The sequence below is a fragment of the Pleurodeles waltl genome, chromosome 10 (genome assembly GCF_031143425.1).
Source record: "Pleurodeles waltl isolate 20211129_DDA chromosome 10, aPleWal1.hap1.20221129, whole genome shotgun sequence".
NCBI lineage: Eukaryota > Metazoa > Chordata > Amphibia > Caudata > Salamandridae > Pleurodeles > Pleurodeles waltl.
The window spans coordinates 1,008,624,594-1,008,637,974 of NC_090449.1; positions in this window are offsets into that span (position 1 = coordinate 1,008,624,594).

The following is a 13,381-nucleotide window of genomic DNA, read 5'->3' on the forward strand; positions in this document are numbered from 1 at the left end:
CCTCTCCCTTTGGAAAAACGTGTCAGGGCTGGGGAGGAGTAGCCTCCCCCAGCCTCTGGAAATGCTTTGATGGGCACAGATGCTGCCCATCTCTGCATAAGCCAGTCTACACCGGTTCAGGGATCCCCCAGCCCTGCTCTGGAGCGAAACTGGACAAAGGAAAGGGGAGTGACCACTCTCCTGACCTGCACCTCCCCTGGGAGGTGCCCAAAGCTCCTCCAGTGTGCTCCAGACCTCTGCCATCTTGGAAACAGAGGTGCTGCTGGCACACTGGACTGCTCTGAATGGCCAGGGCCAGCAGGTGACGTCAGAGACTCCTTCTGATAGGCTCTTACCTGTGTTGCTAGCCTATCCTCCTTCCTAGGTAGCCAAACCTCCTTTTCTGGCTATTTAGGGTCTCTGCTTTGGGGAATTCTTACGCATAACGAATGCAAGAGCTCATCAGAGTTCCTCTGCATCTCTTTCTTCACCTTCTGCCAAGGAATCGACCGCTGACTGCTCTGGACGCCTGCAAAACTGCAACAAAGTAGCAAAGACGACTACTGCGACCTTGTAACGCTGATCCGGCTGCCTTCTCGCCTGTTTTCCTGGTGGTGCATGCTGTGGGGGTAGTCTGCCTCCTCTCTGCACTAGAAGCTCCGAAGAAATCTCCTGTGGGTCGACGGAATCTTCCCCCTGCAACCGCAGGCACCAAAAGACTGCATCACTGGTCCTCTGGGTCTCCTCTCAGCACGACGAGCGTGGTCCCTGGAACTCAGCAACTCTGTCCAAGTGACTCCCACAGTCCAGTGACTCTTCATTCCAAGTTTGGTAGAGGTAAGTCCTTGCCTCCCTACGCTAGACTGCATTGCTGGGTACCCCATGATTTGAAGCTGCTCCGGCTCCTGTGCACTCTTCCAGGATTTCCTTTGTGCGCAGCCAAGCCTGTGTCCCCAGGACTCTAACCTGCAGTGCACGACCTCCTGAGTTGTCCTCCGGCGTCGTGGGACCTTCTTTTGTGACTTCGGGTGATCTCCGGTTCACTCTTCTTTGTAGTTCCTGTTCTGGCACTTCTGCGGGTGCTGCTTGCTTCTGAGTGGGCTCTTTGTCTTGCTGGACGCCCCCTCTGTCTCGTCACGCGATTGGCAACTTCCTGATCCCTCCTGGGCCACAGCAGCATCCAAAAACGCTAACTGCAACCCTTGCAGCTAGCAAGGCTTGTTTGCAGTCTTTCTGCACAGAAACACCTCTGCAAGCTTCTTCACAACGTGGGACATCCATCCTCTAAAGGGGAAGTTTCTAGCCCTCTTCGTTCTTGCAGAATCCACAGCTTCTACCATCTGGTGGCAGCTTCTTTGCACCAACAGCTGGCATTTCCTGGGCATCTGCCCACTCCCGACTTGATCGTGACTCTTGGACTTGGTCCCCTTGTTCCACAGGTACTCTCGTCTGGAAATCCATCGTTGTTGCATTGCTGGTGTTGGTCTTCCTTGCAGAATTCCCCTATCACGACTTCTGTGCTCTCTGAGGAACTTAGGTGTACTTTGCACCCACTTTTCAGGGTCTTGGGTTGGGCTATTTTTCTAACCCTCACTGTTTTCTTACAGTCCCAGCGACCCTCTACAAGCTCACATAGGTTTGGGGTCCATTCGTGGTTCGCATTCCTCTTCTAGAGTATATGGTTTGTGTTGCCCCTATACCTATGTGCTCCCATTGCATTCTATTGTGACTATACATTGCTTGCACTGTTTTCTATTGCTATTAATGCATGTTTTGGTATTGTGTACATATATCTTGTGTATATTTGCTATCCTCATACTGAGGGTACTCACTGAGATACTTTGGCATATTGTCATAAAAATAAAGTACCTTTATTTTTAGTATATCTGTGTATTGTGTTTTCTTATGATATTGTGCATATGACACCAGTGGTACAGTAGGAGCTTCACATGTCTCCTAGTTTAGCCTAAGCTGCTCTGCTAAGCTACCTTTTCTATCAGCCTAAGCTGCTAGACACCTCTTCTACACTAATAAGGGATAACTGGACCTGGTGCAGAGTGTAAGTACCCCTTGGTACCACTACAAACCAGGCCAGCCTCCTACATTGGTTGTGCAGCGGTGGGATAAGTACTTGCAACTACTTACCACTTTGTCATTTTGTACTTTTCATAAGAGAAAAATATACAAAACAAGTTCAGTGTATGTACACCTAACCAAAAAGTTTTGCTTTTCTTCTCTTACTCTTTTGCTAAGTGCTGAAAAGTACCTATAAAACTTTCAAAAAGTTCTTTAAAAAGTTTTAAAAGTTTTTTTTCTGTTCCTTAAAAAGTTCTGAAACTTTTTCTTTCTTTTTCTGTCCCTTAAACCTTTTCTATTATGTCTGGTACAGATCAAACACTGGATCTGTCCAGAATCGCTTATGACCACCTTAGCTGGAAAGGAGCAAGGAGTCTCTGCATTGAAAGAGGTTTTAGGGTAGGGAAGAATCCCTCAAGAGAATTGTTAGTTAATATGCTCATTGAACAGGATAAGACCATAGTTGGCACATCTGGTGAGAAATTAGCTGATTGTTCACACTCTGATTCTGGGGCACCCCAGTAAGAGGATTAGAAGGGAATCTCCCTAACCTGCCCATTAGCAGACCACCTAGCAGGGTTGGTACTGATGTGAGTTCTCATCATAGTATAGAGGTTACTCCTTTAGGCCAGGTTGTTAGAGTGCCATCTGTTAGGGACAGGTCTCCCTCTGTTCATTCACACCATTCTTCTGTGTCAAAGCATGCCCAACCCACCCTCCATGAAGACAGAATGTTAGAAAGGGAACTCAATAGATTGAGAGTGGGAGAATCCAGACTGAAGCTCAAGAAGCAACAGCTGGACCTAGACAGACAAGCATTTGACTTAGAAAACGAAAGACAGAGGTTGGGGTTTGGACCCCATGGTGGCAGCAGCAGTATTACAGATAGTAATCCTGTAAAAGAGCATGATTCTAGGAATCTGCACAAGATAGTTCCCCCTTACAAGGAGGGGGATGACATTAACAAGTGGTTTGCTGCACTTGAGAGGGCCTGTAATGTACAGGGGGTCCCTCAAAGGCAGTGGGCTGCTATCCTATGGCTATCTTTCAGTGGAAAGGGTAGGGATAGGCTCCTTACTGTTAAGGAATGTGATGCCAATGATTTTACAGTTCTTAAGAATGCACTGCTAGATGGTTATGGCTTAACCACTGAACAGTACAGGATCAAGTTCAGAGAAACCAAACCTTGTTGACCATTCAGTGAAGGCCTTGGAGGGGTGGTTACATGGCAGTAACGTTTCTGACTATGAAAGCCTGTATAACTTAATCCTGAGAGAGCATATTCTTAATAATTGTGTGTCTGATTTGTTGCACCAGTACCTAGTGGACTCTGATCTGACCTCTCCCCAAGAATTGGGAAAGAAGGCAGACAAATGGGTCAGAACAAGGGTGAACAGAAAAGTTCATACATTGGGTGACAAGGATGGCAAGAAGAAGGATGGTAAGTCTTCAGACAAGGGTGGGGACAAATCTAAAAATGAGTCTTTATCAGGCCCACAAAAACACTCTGGTGGGGGTGGTGGGCCCAAATCCTCTTCAAATCAAGTAAAGAAACCATGGTGCTATTTATGTAAAGTAAAAGGCCATTGGACAACTGATCCCAGTTGTCCAAAGAAAAGCACCAAGCCTCCTACCACTACAACCCCTGCTGCTACACCTAGTGCCCCTAGTAATAGCAGTGGTGGTGGGAGCAAACCTACTAATAGCCAATCCAAGGGAGTAGCTGGGCTCACTTTTGGTAATTTAGTTGGGGTTGGTCTTGTTAGGGAGACCACAGAGGCTGTGTTAGTCTCTGAAGGTGCCATTGATTTGGCCACCTTGGTTGCTTGTCCCCTTAATATGGATAAGTACGAGCAAATTCCCCTAATAAATGGTGTTGAGGTTCAGGCCTACAGGGACACAGGTGCCAGTGTTACCATGGTAATAGAGAAACTGGTCCACCCTGAACAACACCTACTTGGTCACCAATACCAAGTGACTGATGCTCATAACAACACTCTTAGCCACCCCATGGCTGTTGTGCATCTCAACTGGGGGTGGGGGGGGGGTACTGGTCCAAAGAAAGTTGTGGTTGCCTCAGATTTACCTGTAGACTGTCTACTAGGGAACGATTTAGAGACATCAGCTTGGGCAGAAGTGAAGTTGGAGGCCCATGCAGCAATGCTGGGCATTCCAGGGCATATTTTTGCTTTAACCAGGGCTCAGGCCAAAATGCAAAAAGGACAGGGTGACTTGGATCCTGGAACAATGGACCAAGTGCTCCCTAAAGCTAGGGTTAGTAAAGGTAAGACACTACCTACTATCCCTCCCTCTACAGTGGATTCAACTTCTGAGGAAGAAGAATGTCCACCCTGTGCAGAACCTACACCAGAGGAGCTGGAAGCAGACACTGCTGAGCTTTTGGGTGGAGGGGGGCCTGCCAGGGAGGAGCTGAGTGTGGCACAGCAGACCTGTCCCACACTAGAGGGTCTAAGACAGCAAGCTGTCAAACAGCAAAATGGGGATGTCAGTGACTCTCACAGAGTTTACTGGGAGGACAACCTCGTGTATACTGAAGCAAGGGATCTAAAACCTGGAGCTGCCAGGAGATTGGTGATTCCTCAGCAAAACAGAGAGTTCCTCTTAACTGTAGCCCACGACATTCCCTTGGCTGGACATTTGGGACAAATGAAAACATGGGACAGGCTTGTTCCCTTGTTTCATTGGCCTAGAATGTCAGAGGACACAAAGGAATTTTGTAAGTCCTGTGAAACCTGTCAAGCCAATGGCAAAACAGGTGGCACCCCAAAGGCACCCCTTATTCCACTACTTGTGGTTGGGGTTCCCTTTGAAAGGGTAGGGGTTGACATAGTTGGCCCCCTTGACCCTCCTACTGCTTCAGGCAATAGGTTTATCTTGGTGGTAGTGGACCATGCCACCAGATATCCTGAAGCAATTCCTCTAAGGACCACTACAGCTCCTGCAGTGGCAAAGGCCCTCCTGGGTATCTTTTCCAGGGTGGGCTTCCCAAAAGAGGTGGTATCAGACAGGGCAAGCAATTTCATGTCTGCTTACTTAAAGGCCATGTGGAAGGAATGTGGTGTTACATACAAGTTCACCACACCCTATCATCCACAAACAAATGGGATGGTTGAGAGGTTTAATAAAACTCTCAAAGGAATGATAATGGGACTCCCTGAAAAACTCTGGAGGAGATGGGATGTCCTGTTACCTTGCCTCCTTTTTGCTTACAGGGAGGTACCCCAAAAAGGAGTGGGCTTCAGCCCCTTTGAACCCCTATTTGGACACCCTGTAAGAGGTCCTCTAACACTTGTGAAGGAGGGTTGGGAACAACCTTTAAAAGCTCGCAAGCAAGACATAGTGGACTATGTACTTGGCCTAAGATCTAGGATGGCTGAGTACATGAAAAAGGCCAGTAAAAACCTTCAGGCCAGCCAAGAGCTCCAAAAGCAATGGCATGACCAGAAGGCTGTTCTGATTCAGTACCAACCAGGGCAGAAAGTGTGGGTCTTGGAGCCTGTGGCCCCAAGAGCACTCCAAGACAAATGGAGTGGCCCCCACATTATTGTTGAAAAAAAGGGAGAAGTCACCTACTTAGTTGACTTGGGCACTGCCAGGAGTCCCCTTAGGGTGCTCCATGTCAATCACCTGAAACCCTACTATGAGAGGGCTGATCTCACCCTGCTCATAGCAACAGATGAAGGACAGGAAGAAGAGAGTGACCCTCTCCCTGATCTTTTCTCTTCCACAGAACAAGATGCTCTAGTGGAAGGTGTCGTTTTGGCAGATTGTCTTACTGCTGAGCAGAAAGACCACTGCATAAATCTCCTGGGTCAGTTTTCTGAACTCTTTTCTACTGTGCCAGGCACCACTTCTTGGTGTGAGCGCACTATAGATACTGGAGATAGCTTGCCTGTCAAAAGTAAGATCTATAGGCAGCCTGACCATGTCAGGGACTGCATAAAACAAGAGGTTCAGAAAATGCTTGAACTGGTAGTGTTGGGCACTCTGAAAGTCCATGGGCCTCTCCTGTGGTACTTGTACCAAAGCCTCATTCCAAAGATGGGAAAAGGGAAATGAGATTTTGTGTTGACTACAGAGGTCTCAACCAGGTAACTAAAACTGATGCTCACCCTATACCCAGGGCAGATGAGCTAATAGATACACTGGCATCTGCCAAGTATGTAAGCACCTTTGATTTGACTGCAGGGTATTGGCAGATCAAGTTATCAGAGGATGCTAAAGCAAAAACTGCATTTTCTACCATTGGAGGGCACTACCAATTCACAGTAATGCCCTTTGGTTTGAAAGATGCAACTGCCACTTTTCAGAGGTTGGTGAATACAGTCCTGCAAGGGCTGGAGGCTTTTAGTGCAGCATATCTAGATGATATAGCTGTCTTTAGCTTCAGCTGGGATGATCACCTGGTCCACCTATGGAAAGTTTTGGAGGCCCTGCAAAAGGCAGGCCTCACTATCAAGGCTTCAAAATGCCAGATAGGGCAGGGGAAAGTGGTTTATCTGGGACACCTGGTAGGTGGAGAACAGATTGCACCACTTCAGGGGAAAGTCCAAACTATTATAGATTGGGTTCCCCCTACAACTCAGTCTCAGGTGAGAGCCTTTTTAGGCATCACTGGGTACTACAGGAGGTTCATAAAGAACTATGGCTCCATAGCAGCCCCTCTTAATGACCTCACTTCAAAGAAAATGCCTAAAAAGGTATTATGGACAGCAAACTGTCAGAAAGCTTTTGAGGAGCTGAAGCAGGCCATGTGCTCTGCACCTGTCCTGAAAAGCCCCTGTTACTCCAAAAAATTCATTGTCCAAACTGATGCATCTGAATTAGGGCTAGTGGCACTCTTATCACAACTTAATTCTAAGGGCCAGGATCAACCTGTTGCTTTTATCAGCAGGAGGTTGACCCCTAGAGAAAAGCGTTGGTCTGCCATAGAGAGGGAGGCCTTTGCTGTGGTCTGGGCACTGAAGAAGTTGAGGCCATACCTGTTTGGCACTCACTTCATTGTTCAGACAGACCACAAACCTCTACTTTGGCTAAAACAAATGAAAGGTGAAAACCCTAAATTGTTGAGGTGGTCCATATCCCTACAAGGAATGGACTATACAGTGGAACACAGACCTGGGAGTACCCACTCCAATGCAGATGGACTCTCCAGATATTTTCACTTAGACAATGAAGACTCATCAGATCATGGCTAGTCTTATTGCCCTTCGTTTGGGGGGTGTGTGTGTAGGAAAGTACCATCTTGCCTGGCATGTTACCCCCATATTTCACTGTATATATGTTGTTTTAGTTGTATGTGTCACTGGGACCCTGCCAGCCAGGGCCCCAGTGCTCATAGGTGTGCCCTGTATGTGTTACCTGTGTTATGACTAACTGTCTCACTGAGGCTCTGCTAACCAGAACCTCAGTGGTTATGCTCTCTCATTTCTTTCCAAATTGTCACTAACAGGCTAGTGACCAATTTCACCAATTTACATTGGCATACTGGAACACCCTTATAATTCCCTAGTATATGGTACTGAGGTACCCAGGGTATTGGGGTTAAAGGAGATCCGTTTGGGCTGCAGCATTTCTTTTGCCACCCATAGGGAGCTCTGACAATTCTTTCACAGGCCTGCCATTGCAGCCTGAGTGAAATAACGTCCACGTTATTTCACAGCCATTTACCACTGCACTTAAGTAACTTATAAGTCACCTATATGTCTAACCTTTACCTGGTAAAGGTTGGGTGCTAAGTTACTTAGTGTGTGGGCACCCTGGCACTAGCCAAGGTGCCCCCACATTGTTCAGGGCAAATACCCCGGACTTTGTGAGTGCGGGGACACCATTACACGCGTGCACTATACATATGTCACGACATATGTATAGCGTCACAATGGTAACTCCGAACATGGCCATGTAACATGTCTAGGATCATGGAATTGGGGAGACAATTCCATGATCCCCTGAGTCTCTAGCACAGACCCGAGTACTGCCAAACTACCTTTCCCGGGGTTTCACTGCAGCTGCTTCTGCTGCCAAACCCTCAGACAGGTTTCTGCCCTCCTGGGGTCCAGCCAGGCTCGGCCCAGGAAGGCAGAACAAAGGACTTCCTCAGAGAGAGGGTGTTACAACCTCTCCCTTTGGAAAAAGGTGTCAGGGCTGGGGAGGAGTAGCCTCCCCCAGCCTCTGGAAATGCTTTGATGGGCACAGATGGTGGCCATCTCTGCATAAGCCAGTCTACACCGGTTCAGGGATCCCCCAGCCCTGCTCTGGCGCGAAACTGGACAAAGGAAAGGGGAGTGACCACTCCCCTGACCTGCACCTCCCCTGGGAGGTGCCCAGAGCTCCTCCAGTGTGCTCCAGACCTCTGCCATCTTGGAAACAAAGGTGCTGCTGGCACACTGGACTGCTCTGAGTGGCCAGGGCCAGCAGGTGACGTCAGAGACTCCTTCTGATAGGCTCTTACCTGTGTTGCTAGCCTATCCTCCTTCCTAGGTAGCCAAACCTCCTTTTCTGGCTATTTAGGGTCTCTGCTTTGGGGAATTCTTTAGATAACGAATGCAAGAGCTCATCAGAGTTCCTCTGCATCTCTCTCTTCACCTTTTGGCAAGGAATCGAGTGCTGACTGCTCTGGACGCCTGCAAAACTGCAACAAAGTAGCAAAGACAACTACTGCGACGTTGTAACGCTGATCAGGCCGCCTTCTCGACTGTTTTCCTGGTGGTGCATGCTGTGGGGGTAGTCTGTCTCCTCTCTGCACTAGAAGCTCCGAAGAAATCTCCAGTGGGTCGACGGAATCTTCCCCCTGCAACCGCAGGCACCAAAAGACTGCATCACCGGTCCTCTGGGTCCCCTCTCAGCACAATGAGCGTGGTCCCTGGAACTCAGCAACTCTGTCCAAGTGACTCCCACAGTCCAGTGACTCTTCAGTCCAAGTTTGGTGGAGGTAAGTCCTTGCCTCCCCACGCTAGACTGCATTGCTGGGTACTTCGTGATTTGCAGCTGCTTCGGCTCCTGTGCACTCTTCCAGGATATCCTTTGTGCACAGCCAAGCCTGGGTCCCCGGCACTCTAACCTGCAGTGCACGACCTCCTGAGTTGTCCTCCGGCGTTGTGGGACCTTCTTTTGTGACTTCAGGTGAGCTCCGGTTCACTCTTCTTCGTAGTGCCTGTTTTGGCACTTCTGCGGGTGCTGCTTGCTTCTGAGTGGGCTCTTTGTCTTGCTGGACACCCCCTCTGTCTCCTCATGCAATTGGCGACATCCTGGCCCCTCCTGGGCCACAGCAGCATCCAAAAACCCTAATCGCAACCCTTGCAGCTAGCAAGGCTTGTTTGCAGTCTTTCTGCACGGAAACACCTCTGCAAGCTTCTTCACGACGTGGCACATCCATCCTCCAAAGAAGAAGTTTCTATCCCTCTTCGTTCTTGCAGAATCCACAGCTTCAACCATCCGGTGGTAGCTTCTTTGCACCAACAGCTGGCATTTCCTGGGTATCTGCCCACTCCCGACTTGATCGTGACTCTTGGACTTGGTCCCCTTGTTCCACAGGTACTCTCGTCTGGAAATCCATCGTTGTTGCATTGCTGGTGTTGGTCTTCCTTGCAGAATTCCCCTATCACGACTTCTGTGCTCCCTGGGGAACTTAGGTGTACTTTGCACCCACTTTTCAGGGTCTTGGGGTGGGCTATTTTTCTAACCCTCACTGTTTTCTTACAGTCCCAGCGACCCTCTACAAGCTCACATAGGTTTGGGGTCCATTCGTGGTTTGCATTCCACTTGTAGAGTATATGGTTTGTGTTGCCCCTATACCTATGTGCTCCCATTGCATTCTATTGTGACTATACATTGCTTGCACTGTTTTCTATTGCTATTACTGCATATTTTGGTATTGTGTACATATATCTTGTGTATATTTTCTATCCTCATACTGAGGGTACTCACTGAGATACTTTGGCATATTGTCATAAAAATAAAGTACCTTTATTTTTAGTATATCTGTGTATTGTGTTTTCTTATGATATTGTGCATATGTCACCAGTGGTACAGTAGGAGCTTCACACGTCTCCTAGTTCAGCCTAAGCTGCTCTGCTAAGCTACCATTTCTATCAGCCTAAGCTGCTAGACACCTTTTCTACACTAATAAGGGATAACTGGACCTGGTGCAGAGTGTAAGTACCCCTTTGTACCACTACAAACCAGGCCAGCCTCCTACAGGGGTCCTTGGTGTAATCTGTCTGATGAGGGGCATTTGATGCCTACATTTTTTCAAGGCCTTCTGAACTTGTTTCCTCGTCCAGTGCATTCCTTTCCCACCTGGGATCTTCTGTTGGTGTTGGAGGTCTTGTCGGGCCCTCCTTTTGAGCCTCTGGAGGCCTGTGATTTGCGTCATCTGACGTTGAAAACCTTTTTTCTGGTTGCCATCACTTCGGCCCGGCATTTGGGGGAGTTGGAGGCGTTGGCCTGCACTTTTCCTTTTTGCAAGATTTTTCCGGATCGGGTTGTTCTTCTTTCCAGTTCCCTCTTTTGTTCCGAAGGTGAATTTGGCTTTCTATGCTCGTCAGGAGGTGATTCTCCCTGCTTTTTGTCCTGACCCTTCCTCAGATGAGGAGGTCCGGTTGCATTCCTTGGATGTGCGTCGGGCCTTTTTGGGGTACCTGAAGGTCGTTGCTCCATTCTGGAAGGGTGATTCCTTGGGGAGAAACCGTCTACTGCTTCTTTGAGTCACTGGGTCCGCTCATTGGTTTTGCTGGCCTATTCTTTGAAGGGGGCTGTGCCTCCTCTAGGCATTCAGGGGTGTTCTACTTGGGGTATGGCTGCTATGGTGGCTGAGTTGCAGGGTGCCTCTGTGGTGGAAATTTGTAGGGCGGCTACTTGAGCCTGTCCCACCACCTTTGTTCATTACAGAATTGCGGAACTGGGGTGTTTGGAGTCGGTGTTAGGACACAGGGTATTGTCCTCTATGTTGTAACAGAGGTGTTCTTTTCTGATGTCCTGCTTTGTTGTGATTAAATATGTTTTCTGTTGCAACTCAGAGTCTTCGTGTCTTGTTTTTCTCTTGCTACATCTCATTGGTTTTAAAGGAAGGCGAGGGAGGGACGCGAGGTAATGCGTCCATTACTCACTGGTAATGGCATTACTCCTAGTCCTGCTCCATGGCCTTCCTTTCGCCTGAGACAGGGATGCCTGAGTTTCTTTTTTGGGCTTGTTTCTGTAAAGGAGGAGTCGGGTGGGGGGCTTTTTTAAAGGGGAAGTGAGGGATCTAGGGGAGGCAAGGAGCCTCATTGGTTTTAAAGGAAGGCAAAGGAGTAGGACTAGGTGTAATGCCAATAACTGGTAAGTAATGGACGCATTACTGATATCATGTTGGTAATGCAATGATGCCCAAAAGTGTGAAATGCGCATTCCTATGCCAGTCACTTACACGGTCCTGCATGTAAAGCACCATTGTCATGCAAGTAACTCGGAATGGATGCCTGGTGTGGGCAATAAGGAACTATTTATACATATGTAATGATACAGTCTTCATAGGTATGTACTTATTAATGTGAAGGAAAAGACGTGAACACCAGATAGAATGATCTGCCTTGAAGAAGGTGCATGTCTTCCACCGGGGGTAATACTGCTCAGATGCCTTCTACTGCACACATGAGACTTGTACACACTTGTGTACACTGGAAGGGTTGAAGGAAATCCATAAACAGAAGGCCCCGTCCTTCTCGACGTTTACTCTTTGTATCTGGAACAACATCTTTCCTTGGCCTCGTCCCAGACACGTTGCTCTTTAAAATAGAACTTAAAATACTATCGCTATATACATACTTTACTTAAAGTCAGTGCTTAATTTGTGCTTGTTGTTTCCGGTGCTGAGCACCGGCACTTATTTTTGAGGGCCGGGACTTATTCTTCTGCCTCAAGCATTTGCTGCGAGCAAAAGACACATATGGGAAAGACGGATGAAGGGAAAAACGAAAAAGCGTCACAAGGGGAGAAAGTACAAATCTGCAAGAGTGAGCAGAAGGGGCAGGGAGTGGCTTTATATGGATTGAAGAGGCCCGGGATAGCTTCAGGATTACGTCGCCTCAATATTCCGTGTTCACACATTTAATTGCACGAGCCGCATGTTTAAGAGAAGGCCTTTGGCACCAGCACCTTTTTATTTTCAAATTAAGCACTGCTTAAAGTAAACGACCATAGACTGTCCCGGAGCCACATCTACAGCTATACACACTCATCTGTCACCGTCAATCAATCAGTAACTCTCACAAACCTCTCACAATATCCTCACTAATTGTTGCAAAGAATTATTTCTCTTTACACCTCTGTTCTTTGCACACCAGAGCGTCCTCTCGGTAGGTAAGTCCTCTCTCTCTTTCTAATATCGGCCACTTGCTGTACATCCCTGTTGTGTAATTATTACATTAATCTAATCTTTAATTGTTTCTGATTAGATGCGCTTTATGTGTAGTCTGTTCACAATTCCACAGTACAGGTGCTATGGTGCCTCAGGGGGGCTAGTCGGCGCTATATTGCAATGAATAACCACACACATTAAATACGTTTTATTTTATCTGCTCTTGGTTTGAGAGATGCACATCCTTCCCTCTTTAAACCGGTGTAATTTCTGGAGAAATCATGACCACCTTCCCCCTACCTGACCAATTTCTGCCCTATGGAAAGTTGTGCCAGCCTGTCCTGGACACAGGCCTGTATGTAAAGTGTGACCCTGCTGCTACAGGTGCCAGCAGAAGCAGCTCCAGGTGTGACCCTCCTGCTACTGTAGAAGCAGCTCCAGGTGTGACCCCTGCTGCTACTGGTGCCGGTAGAAGCAGCTCCAGGTGTGACCCCCTGCTGCTGGTGCCCGTAGAAGCAGCTCCAGGTGTGACCCCTGCTGCTACCCGTAGAAGCAGCTCCAGGTGTGATCCCTGCTGCTACTGGTGCCCGTAGAAGAGAACAAATTTTTACGCCGATTACTTTGTCTAGGTAATGCTACACCAATGAATGCAATAAGAATTGATCTGCAGATGAGAAAGGTTGAGGACTACATCGCTCTGGCTCCAGTAAGATACTGGATCCGTATTTGGACAAAAGAGGCTCTCAAACCATTTAGAGACGTACTTAAGGATATCATGAAGCTGCAAAACCATTGGAAACTGCCCTGGTTCAAACATATCTCAACTATCCTGGCTGCTATCGGCCAGGATGACTTTTGGCTCCATCCAGAAAAAATCGGAAGGCCTAGTCTAGCTGTTATAAAAAAGGCATATTGGGAGCGAAAGACAGAGATTATGTGCGAGTCATTTAGCCCTTTATTCAAGCGGTA